Here is a 20,076-nt window from a genome sequence, read left to right as displayed (position 1 = left end):
CTTTTAAATTGCTGTACCAGCGTTGTGTTCATACAGTTCATATGTTACACATTTTGATAATAAATAAAAATTAAACATATAGGATAAAGCTAGGTATTTTATTCTTGTCCCATGTCTCTCTACAATGTCCCAAGTCTCCCAACATAAGTCTCCCCTCGATGTCCCATGTCTCTCCACAATGTCCCAAGTCTCCCAACATAATGTCCCATGTCTCTGCTCGATGTCCCATGTCTCCCCACTCTGTCCTAAGTCTCCCAACATAATGTCCCATGTCCTGTCTCCCCTTGATGTCCCATGTCTCTCCACAATGTCCCAAGTCTTCCAACACAATGGACCATACCTCCCGTCGATGTCCCAAGTCTCCCAACATAATGTCCCATGTCTCCCTGCAAAAAAAAAAATAATGACAGAAAAAGTGAAGTCTGAAGGCCAGTGTATGTGACAAGCTGAGAACCTAATGTTGTGGTCAGAGCATACAGTAAATACTCTCTAATGCAATATGAACATGATGCGACCTGCAAAGAATTTCACACAATCTACAAAAGCTGAAACCTGTCCCAAGTCACCCTGCTCTCCCCTACTCGTGGTTATGGGAACTAATGATTGGAAGTGCAAATAGAAAGTGCTAATAGAAATCCACTGTTTGATGTTTCTGTGAAAATGTGTTTTCTTTTTATTGTATTGCTCCACAGTTGAAAGTTTGGATGAAACTTCGTAAGCTTTGGTAAGACTTTAGATGTTGTGTGGATCAGAAAAACAAACTCTAGCTAAAGCCGACCCACAGTGGCATCTCAAGATCTCTCAGTAATTAGACATCTCATCTCATCTCATTTTCTCTAGCCGCTTTATCCTTCTACAGGGTCGCAGGCAAGCTGGAGCCTATCCCAGCTGACTACGGGCGAAAGGCGGGGTTCACCCTGGACAAGTCGCCAGGTCATCACAGGGCTGACACATAGACACAGACAACCATTCACACTCACATTCACACCTACGCTCAATTTAGAGTCACCAGTTAACCTAACCTGCATGTCTTTGGACTGTGGGGGAAACCGGAGTACCCGGAGGAAACCCACGCGGACACGGGGAGAACATGCAAACTCCACACAGAAAGGCCCTCGCCGGCCCCGGGGCTCGAACCCAGGACCTTCTTGCTGTGAGGCGACAGCGCTAACCACTACACCACCGTGCCGCCGTAATTAGACATTAGATCATTAATAGATAGATGGAGAATGCTTTGTTGATCCAACTATAAATAGTGGTTCCTTAATCACACATCCATCCATTATCTGTAGCCGCTTATCCTGTGCAGGGTTGCAGGCGGGCTGGATCCTATCCCAGCTGACTACGGGTGAGAGGCGGGGTTCACCCTGGACAAGTCACCAGATCATCACATAGACACAGACAACCATTCACACTCACACCTACGGTCAATTTAGAGTCACCAGTTAACCTAACCTGCATGTCTTTGGACTGTGGGGGAAACCGGAGCACCCGGAGGAAACCCACGCGGACACGGGGAGAACATGCAAACTCCGCACAGAAAGGCCCTCGCCGGCCACGGGGCTCGAACCCAGGACCTTCTTGCTGTGAGGCGACAGCGCTAACCACTACACCACCGTGCCGCCCCCTGACTGAGAAACCATGAAGTGTAAAGTCTTTGGTCCTGAACACTTTCCCATGTCAGAAAACTTCAGGTTATTACTTTATCTCTGACTGTTACAAATCCCTGACAATACAGACTCCTTCATAATAATAATAATAATAATAATAATAGCAGCGGGGCGGCACGGTGGTGTAGTGGTTAGTGCTGTCGCCTCACAGCAAGAAGGTCCGGATTCAAGCCCCGGGGCCGGTGAGGGCCTTTCTGTGCGGAGTTTGCATGTTCTCCCCGTGTCCGCGTGGGTTTCCTCCGGGTGCTCCGGTTTCCCCCACAGTCCAAAGACATGCAGGTTAGGTTAACTGGTGACTCTAAATTGAGCGTAGGTGTGAATGTGAGTGTGAATGGTTGTCTGTGTCTATGTGTCAGCCCTGTGATGACCTGGCGACTTGTCCAGGGTGAACCCCGCCTTTCGCCAGCTGGGATAGGCTCCAGCTTGCCTGCAACCCTGTAGAAGGATAAAGCGGCTACAGATAATGAGATGAGATGAGATAATAGCAGCAGCACCATTGGTGCACAATGTATTTATTCTATTTAGTTTTTTAAAAATCATTTGTTGTATTTTTCATTAATATTTATAGTTTTCCTTATATGTAAATTATATTATGTACTACAACAACAACAACAACAATAATAATAATAATAATAATAATAATAATATTTTTATATGTACTTTTCTGTTCATCGTGCACTTCTAATATGAAAGCAAATGTAAAATAAATATTAACACATTACCTCAGTGATTTGATAAGAACATAAACTCTTTATAAACCGCCGGATTTATTTTATTTTATTTTATTTTCATTAAATGACGCACCGAGTGATCATCCAGTCCGGTTCAGAGCACAGCCTAGCTCCGCCCACCTCCATGAAAGAATTTCATTGGTTGGCGTGTATTGTGGGTGCGGCTTTGGTTGATCTGACCCGCCCCTCTTCCACAAAACACAGCGGCTAAGGTGTTAGCAGCTCTGTGGCGGTTGTGTTGCGGCTCTGCGCGGCGGGTTGATCCCCGCTCTCCCCCCCGCTCTCCCCCGGATCATCAGCGCCTGAGGCCCGCAGGAGGTAATGTGTGACTCGCTGCTGGCTTTGAAAGGGGACTTTGTTGGTTGTTGTGAGCGGAGTGAGCGTCCCTGCAGCTGAAGGAGGCTGAGCCGTGAGTGCGGGCGCTGCGCTGAGCTGAGCTGAGGGAATGATGCTAAGCTAACAGCGCTTTTCCTGCACTCTCTCCCGGAGGCTCCTGAGACGCAGCGGATGCTAATGAGTGTAGCATTGTGCGCTTTAATGCTGTTCTATCTGCAGGTTTTGTACACACGGCTGCGGTCTGAAGAAAATTGGCTAGTATTATATCTAAAACTCAGGGAAAAGGAAAACGCCTCAGTTTGGCCGTTGTTTATTATTATTATTATTATTATTATTATTATTATTATTGTTGTTGTTGTTATTGTAATTATTGGTTTTTAAATGTGCAAGTCGCGTGCGCCGCTCCAAACGGATATTCCAGGTGCCAGTGTGCTGAGTGTAGAGGAGGAAGAACCCGGATGGAGCCGCGGCGCACATACTGACCACACTGACCATATATACACACACACACACACACTGGCCACACTGACCATACTCTCACACTGACCATACTCTCACGCTGGCCATACTCTCACACACATACTGACCATACTCTCACGCTGACCATACTCTCACACATTCTGACCATACTCTCACACATTCTGACCATACTCTCACACATACTGACCATGCTCTCACGCTGACCATACTCTCACGCTGACCATACTCTCACACACATACTGACCATACTCTCACGCTGACCATACTCACACATACTGACCATACTCTCACGCTGACCATACTCTCACGCTGACCACACTCTCACACATACTGACCACACTCTCACACATACTGACCACACTCTCACACTCATACTGACCATACTCTCACGCTGACCATACTCTCACACTCATACTGACCATACTCTCACGTTCGCCATACTCTCACGCTGGCCATACTCTCACACGCATACTGACCATACTCTCACGCTGACCATACTCTCTCACACATGCTGACCATACTCTCACACATACTGACCATGCTCTCTCGCTGACCATACTCTCACACACATACTGACCATGCTCTCACGCTGACCATACTCTCACACACATACTGACCATACTCTCACGCTGACCATACTCTCACACATACTGACCATACTCTCACGCTGACCATACTCTCACACACATACTGACCATACTCACACACTCACATACTGACCACACTGACCATGCTCACACACATACTGACCATACTCTCTCTCTCTCACACACACACACACACACACACACACACACATACTGATCACACTGACCATTCTCTCTCTCTCTCTCTCTCACACACACACACACACACACACACACTGACCACACTGACCATACTCTGACACCGACCATACTCTCTCTCTCACACACACACACACACACACACACACACACACACACACACACTGACCATACTCTCACACTGACCATACTCTCTCACACACACACACACACACACACACACACACTGACCATACTCTCTCTCACACACACATACTGACCACACTGACCATACTCTCACACTGACCATACTCTCACGTTGACCATACTCTCACACACACATGCTGACCACGCTGACCATGCTCTCTCACACACACACACACTGACCACACTGACCATACTCTCACACTGACCATACTCTCACGTTGACCATACTCTCACACGCACATGCTGACCACACTGACCATACTCACACACACACACACACACTGACCACACTGACCATACTCACACACACTGACCATACTCTCACGCTGATCATACTCTCCCTCTCACGCACACTGACCATACTCTCACACTGACCATACTCTCCCTCTCACGCACACTGACCATACTCTCACACTGACCATACTCTCCGTCTCATGCACACTGACCATACTCTTACACTGACCACACTCTCACATTGGCCATACTCTCCCTCTCTCACACACTGACCATACTCTCACGTTGACCACGCTGACCATACTCTCACATTGACCATACTGTCCCTTTCACACACACTGACCATGCTCTCACGTTGACCACGCTGACCGTACTCTCACGTTGACCATGCTCACACTGACATACTCTCACACTGACCTTACTCACACGCGCGCGCGCGCACACACACTGACCATACTCACACTGACATACTCTCATACTGACCATACCTACACACGCGCTGACCATACTCTCACTGGCATACTGACCATACCTACACACACAATGACCATGCTCTCACTCTCTCTCACACATGCGCGCACACACTGACCATACTCGCACTGACAAACTCTCATACTGACCTTACTCAAACACACACACTCTCATAGTGACCACCCTGACCATACCTACACACGCTGACCATACTCACACTGACATTCTCTCATACTGACCACACACACAGACCATTCTCTCTCGCGCGCGCACAGACACTGACCATACTCACACTGACATACTGTCACACTGACCTTACTCAAACACACATACTCACACTGACATTCTCTCATACTGACCACACACACCCACACCATACTCTCTCTCACGCGCGCGTGCACACACACTGATCATACTCACACTGACATACTCTCATACTGACCACACTGACCACACACTGACGTACTCTCATACCGACCACACACACACTCACCATACTCTCACTCTCTCTCACACGTGCGCGCACACACACTGACCATACTCACACTGACATACTCTCATACTGACCATACTCAAACACACAGACACTCTCATAGTGACCACCCTGACCATACCTACACACACACACACTGACCATACTCACACTGACATACTCTCATACTGACCATACTCAAACACACACACTCTCATAGTGACCACCCTGACCATACCTACACACACACACTGACCATACTCACACTGACATACTCTCATACTGACCATACTCAAACACACACACACACACACACACACACACACACTCTCATAGTGACCACCCTGACCATACCTACACACACACACTGACCATACTCACACTGACATACTCTCATACTGACCATACTCAAACACACACACACTCTCATAGTGACCACCCTGACCATACCTACACACACACACTGACCATACTCACACTGACATACTCTCATACTGACCTTACTCAAAAACACACACTCTCATAGTGACCACCCTGACCATACCTACACACGCTGACCATACTCACGCTGACATTCTCTCATACTGACCACACACACACAGACCATTCTCTCTCGCGCGCGCACAGACACTGACCATACTCACACTGACATACTGTCACACTGACCTTACTCAAACACGCATACTCACACTGACATTCTCTCGTACTGACCACACCCACACCATACTCTCTCTCACACGCGCGCGTGCACACACACTGACATACTCTCATACTGACCACACACACACTGACATACTCTCATACCGACCACACACACACTCACCATACTCTCACTCTCTCTCACACGTGCGCGCACACACTGACCATACTCACACTGACATACTCTCATACTGACCTTACTCAAACACGCACACACTCTCATAGTGACCACCCTGACCATACCTACACACACACACACACACACACACTGACCATACTCACACTGACATACTCTCATACTGACCACACACACACACTGACCATTCTCTCTCACATGCGCGCGCACAGACACTGACCATACTCACACTGACATACTGTCACACTGACCTTACTCAAACACACTCTCACACTGACCGCGCGCGCGCACACACACACACTGACCATACTCACACACACACACACACACACACACTGACCATACTCTCTCACACAGAGACCACACTCTCACACTGACCATACTCTCACACACACACACACTGACCATACTCTCTCACTCACACACACACACACACACTGACCATACTCTCTCACACACAGACCACACTCTCACACTGACCATACTCTCTCTCTCACACACACACTGACCATACTCTCTCACACACAGACCACACTCTCACACTGACCATACTCTCTCACACACACTCACACACTGACCATACTCTCTCACACACAGACCACACTCTCACACTGACCATACTCTCTCACACACACTCACACACTGACCATACTCTCTCACTCACACACACTCACACTCACACACTGACCATACTCTCTCTCTCTCACTCTCACACACACACACACACCACTCTCTCACACACACTCACACACACTGACCATACTCTCTCTCACTCACACACACTCACACTCACACACTGACCATACTCTCTCTCTCTCTCACTCTCTCTCTCTCTCACACACACACACACACACACACACACACACACACACACACACACTCTCTCACACACAGACCACACTCTCACACTGACCATACTCCCTCTCTCTCACACACACTCACACATGCTGACCATGCTCTCACACATACTGGCCATACTCTCACACTGACGATACTGGCCATACTCCCATACACACACTGACCACATTCTCACACTGGCCATACACTCAGACTGACAACACTCCCACACACACTGACCATACTCGCACTGACCACACTCCCATGCATGCTGACCATACTCACACTGTCCATACTCTCTCAATCACCATACCCGCGCTCACACTGGCCATACTTGTGCGTGCTGACCATACTCACGCGCCGACCGCGCTGACCATACTCTCACAATCACCATACTCACGCGCACACACACACTGACCATACTCTCGCAGTCGCCATACTCACACACTTACCATGCTCTCACAATACAGGGGCAAAGACAGGTTTTTAATTTGGGCACCATCTACTCTCACACACATACACTGAACATACTCACACTGACCATACTCACACTGACCATACCTACACACACACACTGACCATGCTCTCACTCTCTCACACGTGCGCGCGCACACACACTGACCATACTCACACTGACACACACTCACACTGACCACACTGACCTTACTCAAACACTCATACTGACCATGCCTACACACACATACTGACCATACTCACACTGACCATACACACACGCTGACCACACTGACCTTACTCAAACACACACTCATACTGACCATACCTACACACACATACATACTCTCATACTGACCATACACACATACTGACCATACTCTCTCACATGCGCGTGCATGCACACACACTGACCATACTCACACTGACATACTCTCACACTGACCTCACTGACCTTACTCAAACACACACACACAGTGACCATACTCAAACTGACATACACTCATACTGACCATACTGACCTCACTCAAACACACACAGACATACTCTCACACTGACCACACTGACCTTACTCACACACACACAGTGATCATACTGACCATACTCTCACACACACACACTGACCATTTTCTCTCTCTCTCACACACACTGACCATACTCCCTCTCTCACACATGCACGCACACATGCTGACCATGCTCTCACACATACTGACGGTACTCTCACACTGACGCCACTGACCATACTCACATACACACACTGGCCATGCACTCACACTGACAATACCCTCCCACACACACTGACCTTGCTCGCACTGACCATGCTCCCATGCATACTGACCATGCTCTCTCAATCACCATACTCGCGCTCGTACTGACCATACGCGTGCGCTGACCACACTGACCATGCTCTCCATGCTCACATACACACTGACCATGCTCTCACACACACTGTCCATACTCACACTGACCATGCTCTCACACACACTGTCCATACTCACACTGACCATGCTCTCACACACACTGTCCATACTCACACTGACCATGCTCTCACACACACTGTCCATACTCACACTGACCATGCTCTCACACACACTGTCCATACTCACACTGACCATGCTCTCACACACACTGTCCATACTCACACTGACCATGCTCTCACACACACACTGTCCATACTCACACTGACCATGCTCTCACACACACACTGTCCATACTCACACTGACCATGCTCTCACACACACACACACTGACCATACTCACACTGACCATGCTCACACACACACACACACACACACTGACCATACTCTCACAGTCGCCATACTCACACACTGACCATGCTCTCACAATACAGGGGCAAAGACAGGTTTTTAATTTGGGCACCATGGCGAGCGTAGCGAGCCAAAAAATTTTTTTTTTTTTTACTATTTTCGCGTGTAGCGTGCCGAAAATTTTTGATGTATCATTTTTAGTAATTTTTTTAATCAATTATAAATATATCGAGCAATAAAAATAATAGAAATTACATAATCATGTGCAAGTATAAAGTAGTGCTGTATCTAAAAAGTCAAAAGTTTTCTCCAACATTCTGAATAAATAAAAAAGATAAAAATAGTTCATGAATTATTATTTATTTTTTTAATATGCATGAAAAATGGGAAACAATATGTAATATCAATCTATTTGCACAAGAGTATGGGCAGCAGAGAACTTGAAAATCTCAAACAGTGAAACAATAATGATCTAGAACGGGTCGGCAACCTTTTTGCCATGTAGTGCCAATTAGAAATTTTTCTTGTTAGTGTGCCATTCAAATAGGTGTTGTTAACTATGTGTAATTAGACACCACACATTTTAGACGGATATGGATATTTAATGCATTGAGCAAATGTAAAACACCATTGCACTTGTTTTATGCCATTAACCTCACACACTTTAACCCACTTTATGTCAGTTGTTTGCTGCACCCTTATGCTTTCTGCCATTTCACCAATTCGTCACTCAACAGTTCTGGCTGATACGGGCATGTCTTTTATTCTTGATTTTATTGTCTCTTTATTTGGCAGCCCCTCAAAAAGACTATCCGAGCTGGAGAGAAAGGCCTCCTTAAAGGTCTCATTGCATCGTTTTTTCATTAATTGTGCGGTAGTCTCTAGTATGAATGAATGCCCCGTGAGGCGGTTTTGGTGAAAAAACATACTGTGGTTCTCCTGTTTCAGGCTGTTCTAGTTTGGTGGAGGAGTGGGTGGCGGGAGAACTACAGGATTTCAGCTCTTACTCATTAATATTCATGACATGTAAACGTGTTACCTCTGATTGGCTAACAGCAATGTGACGCTATCTCCAGTGGGTCAGAACAAGCGGATGTGGGTGTCTTTGTAAAAACTGTTTCGATTGGCTATTATGGTCTCGACATCAATGTTTTGACCAATAACAATGTAGATAACACAGATTTTACATCACATTCAACGAGATTTAAACGAGACTAAAGATGGCGACTTACACATAATGTGTAAACATCGTTGGAGTTGTTAAAGTTTGAACAGCATGAAGGAACATACCCCAACCCCCAGAAATTAATAAACATTCTCAACGGATTTGGCATAATATAAAAAGGTCGTTTTTTACTCAGAAAAAGCGGAAAACTCTCATCCCTGCCGAGCTTGTGACCATGTCATGCATGCTAATGTAGAGAATATGAACATGCTATTTTGTAACAAAAACCTTCGAACAAAAAGTTCATGTTTTACTTACAGCTTGTGAGCTGGTGGTCGATCGTCTTGACGGTACAGATCCAAATCTTAAAAACAACCTCGAAGCAAAACCACTACTGAAGTTTGAAAAGTCACTGTGGTTGAAATGATCAGAACACAGTACTAACGCTGCATTATACTTCGCTGGTGGTGTTCCAAAGATAAATTCCAACCATTTCTTTTTCACCTCTTCTATCTTGCAACGTTGCTCCGCTTAGGTTTTGTTTCTGTCGGTGGCTCCAGCCCGACTTTGAACGCTCGTAATTCGCGCAGGGGAGCTCCCAGCCTCCCCAAACATGCAATGTTGATGTGTTACTGCCACAAATAACACAGGCACGAACTTGTTCAGACATGTTTTCAACTTGCTGTTAGGTCCTCTTCTTTAGCTACTGACGAGATGGGCTCTGCTATCTCTCCTCACGCTTAAATCCGAACTTTCTTCCTGTGGGCCGTCGCAAGCCAAGGTGGGCGAGGCCATGAATACTAATTTTTGAAGCGACGCAAGTTCGTAGGGCTTTTTCAGATCCGCTCGTTTTTCTGACTCTTTTCTTTCATAAGCTAATACAGGGAATGGGGGTAGAATTACATTTTCACATGCAGCATGCATATGCAACTCGGAGTGAACTATGGTATTTCAAAAAGAGCCAGTATTAAACGTTTTTGGTTGAAGGGCACTTTTAATGTATTCACCGTCTGTGAATGGCTTTCCATGTTTAGCTATGCGGTGAGAAATTATATAGCTAGCTTCAGTGGCATTGTTTTTAGCTGAGGCAAAGACTTTTAAAGTGTGGGCTTGCTTCCCATATCCGCACACTGCGTGTGAGAGTGATTCGTCCCTATCTGCCTGATCTTTGAAAGTCTTTTCGTGCTTTGCCTTGAAATGACATTTAACACTGGATGCTCGAAACACAACACTTTCAAAACACAACGTGCACACAGCATGGTCGCTCTGAGAAACGAACCCATATTCTTTGGTCCACGAGGAGAGGAAAGCCCGAACTGTCGGCTTCTTTGCCATCTTGGCGCAACTGCTGCATCAAGTGGGCCTGTCTCGTGAGAAATATGGGGAGGGGGAAGTGTTGCCGGATTGGGCGGTTTTAAGTGCATTTTGGTGGATTTTGAACATATTTTGGGCTGGAAAACGTCAGCAGTATCTGGCAACACTGGGAGGGGGCGCTATATTGTGTCGTCATGCTAAAAGAGCAGGCTCGCCATGCAACAGCCAATGACAGTTCAAGATGACGTTTGAACATTTTTAATGTGTTGAATAATTAGGTTTGTGTATCATCGTCAGTGTGCCACTGGAAATTCCTCAGCGTGCCAGTTGTGGCACGCGTGCCTAGAGTTACCGACCCCTGATCTAGAACAATCAAAATATCAAAAATATGACGTATCTGTCTAAATTAAGCTATTGATACATATCGAAAAAGCTAGAATGTCAATTCAACAATATATCAATTAAAATAAAACAAGATATAAATATATAATATAACCACATAAAATAGTTTGTAGTATGTCTTTACATATATTAATAATAGGTCCAGTAGTATAATTGGTATGTCATTCAACAACACAAAGTTATTACTCTTAGAATTATCACAAACCGACAGCCATGTGTGATCATGAATCATTGAGAATTTCACAACATAAACAAAGGAAGTATATTTTAGGACATTCAGATGTCAGAGACTCAGTCTCGGTTTACGGTAATCGCTAGACACATTTCATGTTCACTTCATGTTATGAAGCGACTGAACAACAAATTGAAATATATATATGCCAAAAAATGACGTTTAACAATAATTTAAAAATATTTTGGGTTCTCCACCCTTATGAAACAGGATTTTTTTCTTCTAATTTGGGCGATTTTTGTATGTTCTATTTTGGGCCTTTTGACAAGCCCGTAATTTGGGCGCCGTTATACGGTATGTAATTGGGGCTGTATTTGCTCTTGCAATCACCATACTCTCACCCAGTCACCATACTCCCATACACAATGACCATACTGTCACAATGACCATACTCTCACCCAATCACCATACTCCCACACACACTGACCATACACTCTCTCTCTCTCACACACACACACTGTCCATACTCCCATACATACAACCCCGATTCCAAAAAAGTTGGGACAAACTACAAGTTGTAAATAAAAACGGAATACGATGATGTGGAAGTTTCAAAATTCCATATTTTATTCAGAATAGAACATAGATGACATATCAAATGTTTAAAAAAGTTGTGACAAGGCCATGTTTCCCACTGTGAGACATCCCCTTTTCTCTTTACAACAGTCTGTAAACGTCTGGGGACTGAGGAGACAAGTTGCTCAAGTTTAGGGATAGGAATGTTAACCCATTCTTGTCTAATGTAGGATTCTAGTTGCTCAACTGTCTCAGGTCTTTTTTGTCGTATCTTCCGTTTTATGATGCGCCAAATGTTTTCTATGGGTGAAAGATCTGGACTGCAGGCTGGCCAGTTCAGTACCCGGACCCTTCTTTTACGCAGCCATGATGCTGTAATTGATGCAGTATGTGGTTTGGCATTGTCATGTTGGAAAATGCAAGGTCTTCCCTGAAAGAGACGTCGTCTGGATGGGAGCATATGTTGCTCTAGAACCTGGATATACCTTTCAGCATTGATGGTGTCTTTCCAGATGTGTAAGCTGCCCATGCCACACGCACTAATGCAACCCCATACCATCAGAGATGCAGGCTTCTGAACTGAGTGCTGATGATAACTCGGGTCGTCCTTCTCCTCTTTAGTCTGAATGACACGGCGTCCCTGATTTCCATAAAGAACTTCAAATTTTGATTCGTCTGACCACAGAACAGTTTTCCACTTTGCCACAGTCCATTTTAAATGAGCCTTGGCCCAGAGAAGACGTCTGCGCTTCTGGATCATGTTTAGATACGGCTTCTTCTTTGAACTATAGAGTTTTAGCTGGCAACGGCGGATGGCACGGTGAATTGTGTTCACAGATAATGTTCTCTGGAAATATTCCTGAGCCCATTTTGTGATTTCCAATACAGAAGCATGCCTGTATGTGATGCAGTGCCGTCTAAGGGCCCGAAGATCACGGGCACCCAGTATGGTTTTCCGGCCTTGACCCTTACGCACAGAGATTCTTCCAGATTCTCTGAATCTTTTGATGATATTATGCACTGTAGATGATGATATGTTCAAACTCTTTGCAATTTTACACTGTCGAACTCCTTTCTGATATTGCTCCACTATTTGTCGGCGCAGAATTAGGGGGATTGGTGATCCTCTTCCCATCTTTACTTCTGAGAGCCGCTGCCACTCCAAGATGCTCTTTTTATACCCAGTCATGTTAATGACCTATTGCCAATTGACCTAATGAGTTGCAATTTGGTCCTCCAGCTGTTCCTTTTTTGTCCCTTTAACTTTTCCAGCCTCTTATTGCCCCTGTCCCAACTTTTTTGAGATGTGTTGCTGTCATGAAATTTCAAATGAGCCAATATTTGGCATGAAATTTCAAAATGTCTCACTTTCGACATTTTGATATGTTGTCTATGTTCTATTGTGAATACAATATCAGTTTTTGAGATTTGTAAATTAATTGCTTTCCGTTTTTATTTACAATTTGTACTTTGTCCCAACTTTTTTGGAATCGGAGTTATACCATGTGGGAACCACGTAATATGCTATAATTTAATATGCGCTAAATGATTGGACGATATAAGAAGGATTGGCCAATTTGTTCCCACCTTTTATCTAGTCACACGTACACAGCCTCAGCAACCAAACGGCACGCAAGTAACGGTGTTCCTTATCAAATAAGTCCAACGAGAAAGTTCGAACAATTATGGGAAAATTGCATTTGGTCGAAAAACAACATATTCAGACGTCATTACAACCAATGATTTCAATCGGCATTTGGTTACTAATGAAAACCCTGTTGAATGTGGAGAGAACATTATTAAATGTTCAACATCTCTTACGGAAAGACTCGTCTGCTGATTAGTGAGTATTGGCTTGACTTTATCTGCTGCTTTTACCTCCATCATGTTGCTACCATCGGCGGATACCGTCACTGTGAAGACGATCTTTGTGACGTCTGTGTCGTTCTGTAGATTCGTAGCAACGTCCGGGAAAATTAACCATCTGTGTTTGTCCATAACCACTTCTCCATATTTTCTGTCCTTTGTTTCTGTAGTTTGTGACTTGTCCATGTTTTGACAACCACCGATTTTGTGTACGAGTGCAGGAGCAGCTGTAACGTGACCGTTGTTCTCACACACTTGCGTATGTGTATCTTATGGTCCTTTTCCCTACCCTTTCTCAGCTCGCTTCAGCTCGACACGGCTCGCGTTTCGACTATCTCAGAGCAGCACGACTCGGCTCGCTTCACCCCTGCTTAGCACCCAAAACTCGCACGGTTTGAGTGGGGCTGAAGCGAGCCAAACCGAGCCGAGTGGGGCTAGGGGCGTGAGGAGACACTCCCCTGTGCACTGATTGGTGAGGAGGAGTGTCCTCACATGCCCACACACGCCCCGCAAGCACGCTGGGATCTGTAAACCCGGAAGAAGAATAATTACGAATTACGAGAATTTCTGAAGCCTTATGCGCCTCGCCTCATCTATACGCTCTTGCCAGTATCTGTTGGCGTTGTCGGTGACAACAAGCCACAGCACCAAGACCAGCAACACTAACGACTCCATGTCCTCCATGTTTATTGTTTACTATCCGGGTCGTGAGACTACCGCTTAAAAGGTCACTGATGTCACTGTTTGCGCCGCCTAACGACATCACGTGATGTCCACCCACTTTCGCTAACTCCACCCAATGTGTCCACCCACTTCCAGCCAGCACGGTTCAGCGCGGTTGTAGTCGAAATGCAACTCCAACAGCCCAACTCAGCACGGCACGGCTCAGCCCGACTCAGCCGCGTTGGTAGTGGAAAAGCGGCATTATGTACATAGGTGAGATTTAAACTGGACCTCCTGTAGATGGCATGTTTGGTCAGAGCCAGAACAACTCTGTGAGGTTTCTCAGTCGAACTGGATGCTGAAATCTTAAAGCTTTTTGCTGTCGTCATGATTTTTGTCATGGGCTGCGTCTCAAATTTAAAAGGGGTGCCGAGACGTTTTTAAAATCCGAACACTAACTGTAATAGGAAAAACCAGTTAGTGCTTATTCTCAATAACCGTCTCAGTACTTTAATTTTGCGATCTGAAATACAGCACCAGTCTGATTGATGGGTAAGTTTGTTCATTTTTGCTGAACTGTTTCGAGAGAGAGGAGTGTGAAAATGAATAAAATCACGTGTACTGTGTTCATTTAAATGTGGCTTATCTGACTATGCAGTAACATTTTTAATATATTAGAACACAATTGTTTTCCAAGCTTTCTCAGATCAATTTGTAAAATAAACGAAAAAAGCAAAAGAAGTGATTGTGAATTTCTCTCTCAAACCCGTTTGTAAATGAAGCAACTCCTTAGTTTAGCTGATACTGGGATTGTTCTGATACTGTTGTTTAATTCGTCCTTGTAAAAAGGCTCCAGTACCAACATCTGATACGATGTGACGCAAGTCTCTAATGTGGCTCGTCTCACCAATGAACAGATGACATGAAGGAAGGAACAGCAAAACAATGTTCTGTTTATCATTACAACTGTTAAAATGTGCTGCTGGTCCTTTATCAGTCGCCAGGGATTTCTGCCTTAAACTGGATATGATTTTGTGATGCCTTGTGCAACGCGGACTGCAGACGGCATCTTCCTCCAACATCTCAAACACACAACACGGCATGTTCACTGAGGGGGAAGCATGTCTATGGACCCTTTTCAGTCATGTGACCTTCGTAAACGCGACCGCCATTTTGGACATGTAGTGGACTTTGGCTCGAATCAGTTTGAATGCGAGGAAGGCGACAAACGAAAAACATAAAAGAAAAAGGAGCGAGATGCAGAAAACACCTTCACTATCCAGCGACGTAGGGCATTTACAGGGCGAGCAGAGGGACAGGTATTTGCAAAAATTGAGGTTAGCAGGCTTAGAGAACGACGTTTACCTGCTTCCACCAGGATTGTTCACTGATGTACGGAAGTACACGAAGCCCTCGTCTTTACCTGACTTCGGCCCACATGATCTGTATACCTATGTCATTAAAAACCCATCGCCATACACATACACGCCAACGTCCGAGGTTCCGGAGCGCGCTCCAGCTTGCTCCCGGAGTGCTCCGGCCGAGGTTCCCCTCAAATTAAGCAGCGCGCTCCGGCTTGCTCCCGGAGTGCTCCGGCCGAGGTTCCGGAGGGCGCTCCGGCTTGCTCCAGGAGTGCTCCGGCCGAGGTTCCGGAGGGCACTCCGGCTTGCTCCAGGAGTGCTCCGGCCGAGGTTACAGAGCGCGCTCCGGCTTGCTCCGGAGCAAGCCGGCGCGCGCTGCTTAATTTGAGGGGGAGCAAGCCAGCGCGCGCTCCGGAACCTTGGACATTGGCTCCGGCAGCTATTTATACTGGATCCGGTGTAAATAGCTGCCGGATCATAATTACAGTAAACTAGTAAATACAGCAAAGGAAAAACTTGAGACTGAAAGGTTTTAACAGTCATCCAAATGACTGAACGTAAACATTGCTACAGTAACATACCAGCTACTTGTTGACATTAGCTAGTCAACAATAGCTACTACAGAAGAACAAAGAGGTTACAATGGGTTATTTTAGCCTATTTGGTTACACACTCGCCGCCACAGAATGTTAACAGCAATGTAATGCCTTTTCTGGCTAATTTTATTCGTCTTACCTCCAACAAAGTGGTCACTACACAAGCGTTGGTATGCCGAGGGCTGCCAATCTGTTTATGGCCGCTATCCATCTACCGGGATCCGATAAAATGATAACCCTTGCCTTGTTTGTTGATGGTTACTACATCCAGGTGCACAACAATATAGTGGCATGATGGAAGTCTTGCTGAAAGTAAAAACTTTCTTTGCTGCCGTTCCTCAATGTTGGCTGTGGTAAACTACTGGTAGTACACGTCCAAAATGGCGGCCGCGTTTGTCGTGACGTCACGTGAAAAGGGTCCATAGAACATGCTGGATAAGTGGAAATAACAGCTCTTTGGTCATTGACAGTAAGTCACTCTAGTGCAATGAAGAGTGGGAACAAAACTTCTCCACTGCAGCCTGACGATCCGTGGAGCAGGTTAATGCACTTAATTTAAAATAAACTCGCTAGCGTTATAAAGAACAAACCTGGTCGTGTTCATGTGCTGTTTATGAACAGAGCTGAATGAGGTTCCGTTATTTTCCCTATACTGACTAATGGAGAAGCACTGTCCTCTCGCAGCGAGAAGGTTCTGGGTTCGAGCCCGGTGAGCCTTTCTGTGCGGAGTTTGCGTGTTCTCCCGGTGTCTGTGGGTTTCCTCCGGGTGCTCCGGTTTCCCCCACAGTCCAAACACATGCAGGTTAAGTTCACTGGCTACTTGAAAGTGTCCATAGGTGTGAATGGTCGAGAGGAGAAAACCTTAATCCAGGAAATGGGGGAAACCACAACTGTAATGTTCCCAAGAAACTCCCAAGGACATTGTGATGGTTAGCGCAGTTACACTGGAGATCAATAGGAGGAAAATGTAGCGATCCGAAACAGCAAAGTTTCAAAAAGTTAGTGCAAATTCTGGGATTAAAGTCCCAGAATCAGGGCTTTGAACCAGAATTTTTTTCCTATTGGTTCGTTCCGAACAGAAACGGAATTTTAACGTTTCCGGTTTTGGGTTCCACCATTAAATAGACGTTCCCGAACCGGTTAGAACAAAAAAATTTCGTTCCCGGAACGGTTAATTACGTTCCCTGTCAGCTGTTTAACAAATGGCTATAAAATTATGTCTCTGTCTCATCCAGCTTAAGCCAAATGTAGGCTAATTCTATTACAACCTTCATTAAATAAGACAAGAAATAATTCAAAACAATTATTATTTCAAATGTTGGCGATTTGGATTCTCAGTATGTCTTCCCATCTACACAAACAGAAAAAGTGCCAAAAATGAAAGAGAATTCGTTTAGTGTGTTACCAAAGGCTAGTCAGGCCCTATGCATTGATAGGCTAACAGAGGTTAACGTCATTTAATGTTCGCGAGCCTCTCATTAACGTGGACAAATATATTGATATCGTGTTTGAAATTGACGTTTTTGAATAACGATAGACTGCAATATTTACCTCTTATTTAAGATGTGGAGACGTGATAGTAGTCCACGCTCCCGCTCTCTCCATTCAGTCAGCGAACGTCACACAGGAAGTGAACCCCAGCGGGTCATAGAAACTTGTGCAGGAGAAGAATGACTTTTTTTATTTGTAGGCTACGGAAACTTTCAGGAATGAAATAAAAACCGGTATTAACCGGTTACCATTATTTTTAATAAGCGTTTCTGTTCCGGAACATAAAAAATAATAAAGTTTCTGGTTTCGTTTCTGTTCCATGTCAAATAGAAAAAGTTTTCGTTTTCGTTCCTTGAACCAGTTCAAAGCCCTGCCCAGAATGCAATGCAGTTTTCAGGATGCTTCAGCCACTTAGCAATCTATGAGAAGACCAACATAATGCTAAAACTAGAACGAATTTCCTGGTTACACAGTTATAAAGCAATTTTTTTTTTTTATCACGCTATCTGTTATCACCCAGATGAGGGATGGGGTTCCCTTTTGAGTCTGGTTCCTCTCAAGGTTTCTTCCTCATGATGTCTCAGGGAGTTTTTCCTTGCCACCGTCGCCACAGGCTTGTTCATCAGGGATAAAATGATCTCCTGTTTCAAGTCTTTAATTGTCTGTAAAGTTGTTTTGTGACCGTGATTCTAATCGATGCGTTGTGAATAGTGTGAGTATGTTTCCAGTCCGTTTTTCTTTTTTAAAATCCAAAAGAAAGGGACACGCACCATACAACCACTGCTGAACAGAGAAGATTTTGGTGGTGGGTCTCTGTAAAATTTGCTCCAGACGTTGTTGAGTGTGATGCTCAGCAGTGAAGAGAGGAAAAAGCTCCCCCCCCCTTCATGCTCGCTGTGTAGTCTTTATCAGTGTCTCATTCTGAGCACCTGGAGAGATTTATGGACCGAGCACTGACTGACTCCAAGGCGTTTTAAATCTCCATAACGCTGCTGGACCTGATTCACTCGTACCTCAGTTATGAGAAGATGAATGTGTCGTGCCCTGATGGAGTTATCTTTCCTTCGATTCTGTTTATATAACTGTTGGCTAATGAGATTTTAAATCTTCCGTCGTTTACCAACAGGTTGTACGGAGTTGCAAAACCTTTGACCGGTTTTATGAATCCTGATGCTGTTCTCAAAATTAATTATTGAACCTCCCTCCCTAATGATCTGGCGCTTTACCCTACACCTCCTGAGCACGCCAATGATTAACAAATGCTTACGAGGCTTTTCTGTCTCGGCTGTTTATCTCAAACCTAACAAGTGATTACAGCACAGAGTAGACCGGGACAGCTTGTTTCTGTCTGCCAAGCAATTAAAGACGACTCGGGTTGGTTGTTCTGAACCGTGTTCTGCTTTCCTCTCTGCTCCTGACAGGACATGGACCACGAAGGAAACGCATGAGAGAATGATCTGAACTGTTCCAGGCCACGATTTGAGGTGAGGCACACGCGGGCGGAACGGAGTTTTTATATTAAACTAATGGACTGATACCAAGAGCTAAAGACACAGAGGTAGTTTGGGATGTGACCTCTTTCAGCTGTGCAAGCGGAACGCTTTGTTCCATGACTCCACAGATTTCAGAGCACTTTGCTTGCACAGCTGATGAAGGATTTTTTTTGAGGGGGAAAAATGCTTCTCTTGAAACTGTGTGCCACAGTGCACTTT

At 45.2% G+C, this 20,076-nt stretch overlaps 1 protein-coding gene across 2 annotated transcripts in view; it reads left to right on the top strand.

Annotated features, from left to right (window-relative positions):
* The first annotated feature begins 2,602 nt into the window (after positions 1-2,602).
* sestd1 (SEC14 and spectrin domains 1) overlaps positions 2,603-20,076 on the top strand; it is a 151,742-nt gene continuing 134,268 nt past the window's right edge. For both annotated transcript variants that reach the window (XM_060928949.1, XM_060928948.1), the window contains exons 1-2: positions 2,603-2,719; positions 19,786-19,848. The gene's annotated coding sequence lies outside the window, so the exon portion shown is untranslated. The remainder of the gene's footprint in view (positions 2,720-19,785; positions 19,849-20,076) is intronic.

This window comes from Neoarius graeffei, chromosome 9, assembly GCF_027579695.1.
Source record: "Neoarius graeffei isolate fNeoGra1 chromosome 9, fNeoGra1.pri, whole genome shotgun sequence".
Classification (NCBI taxonomy): domain Eukaryota; kingdom Metazoa; phylum Chordata; class Actinopteri; order Siluriformes; family Ariidae; genus Neoarius; species Neoarius graeffei.
This window is presented reverse-complemented; position numbering and strand designations above follow the sequence as displayed.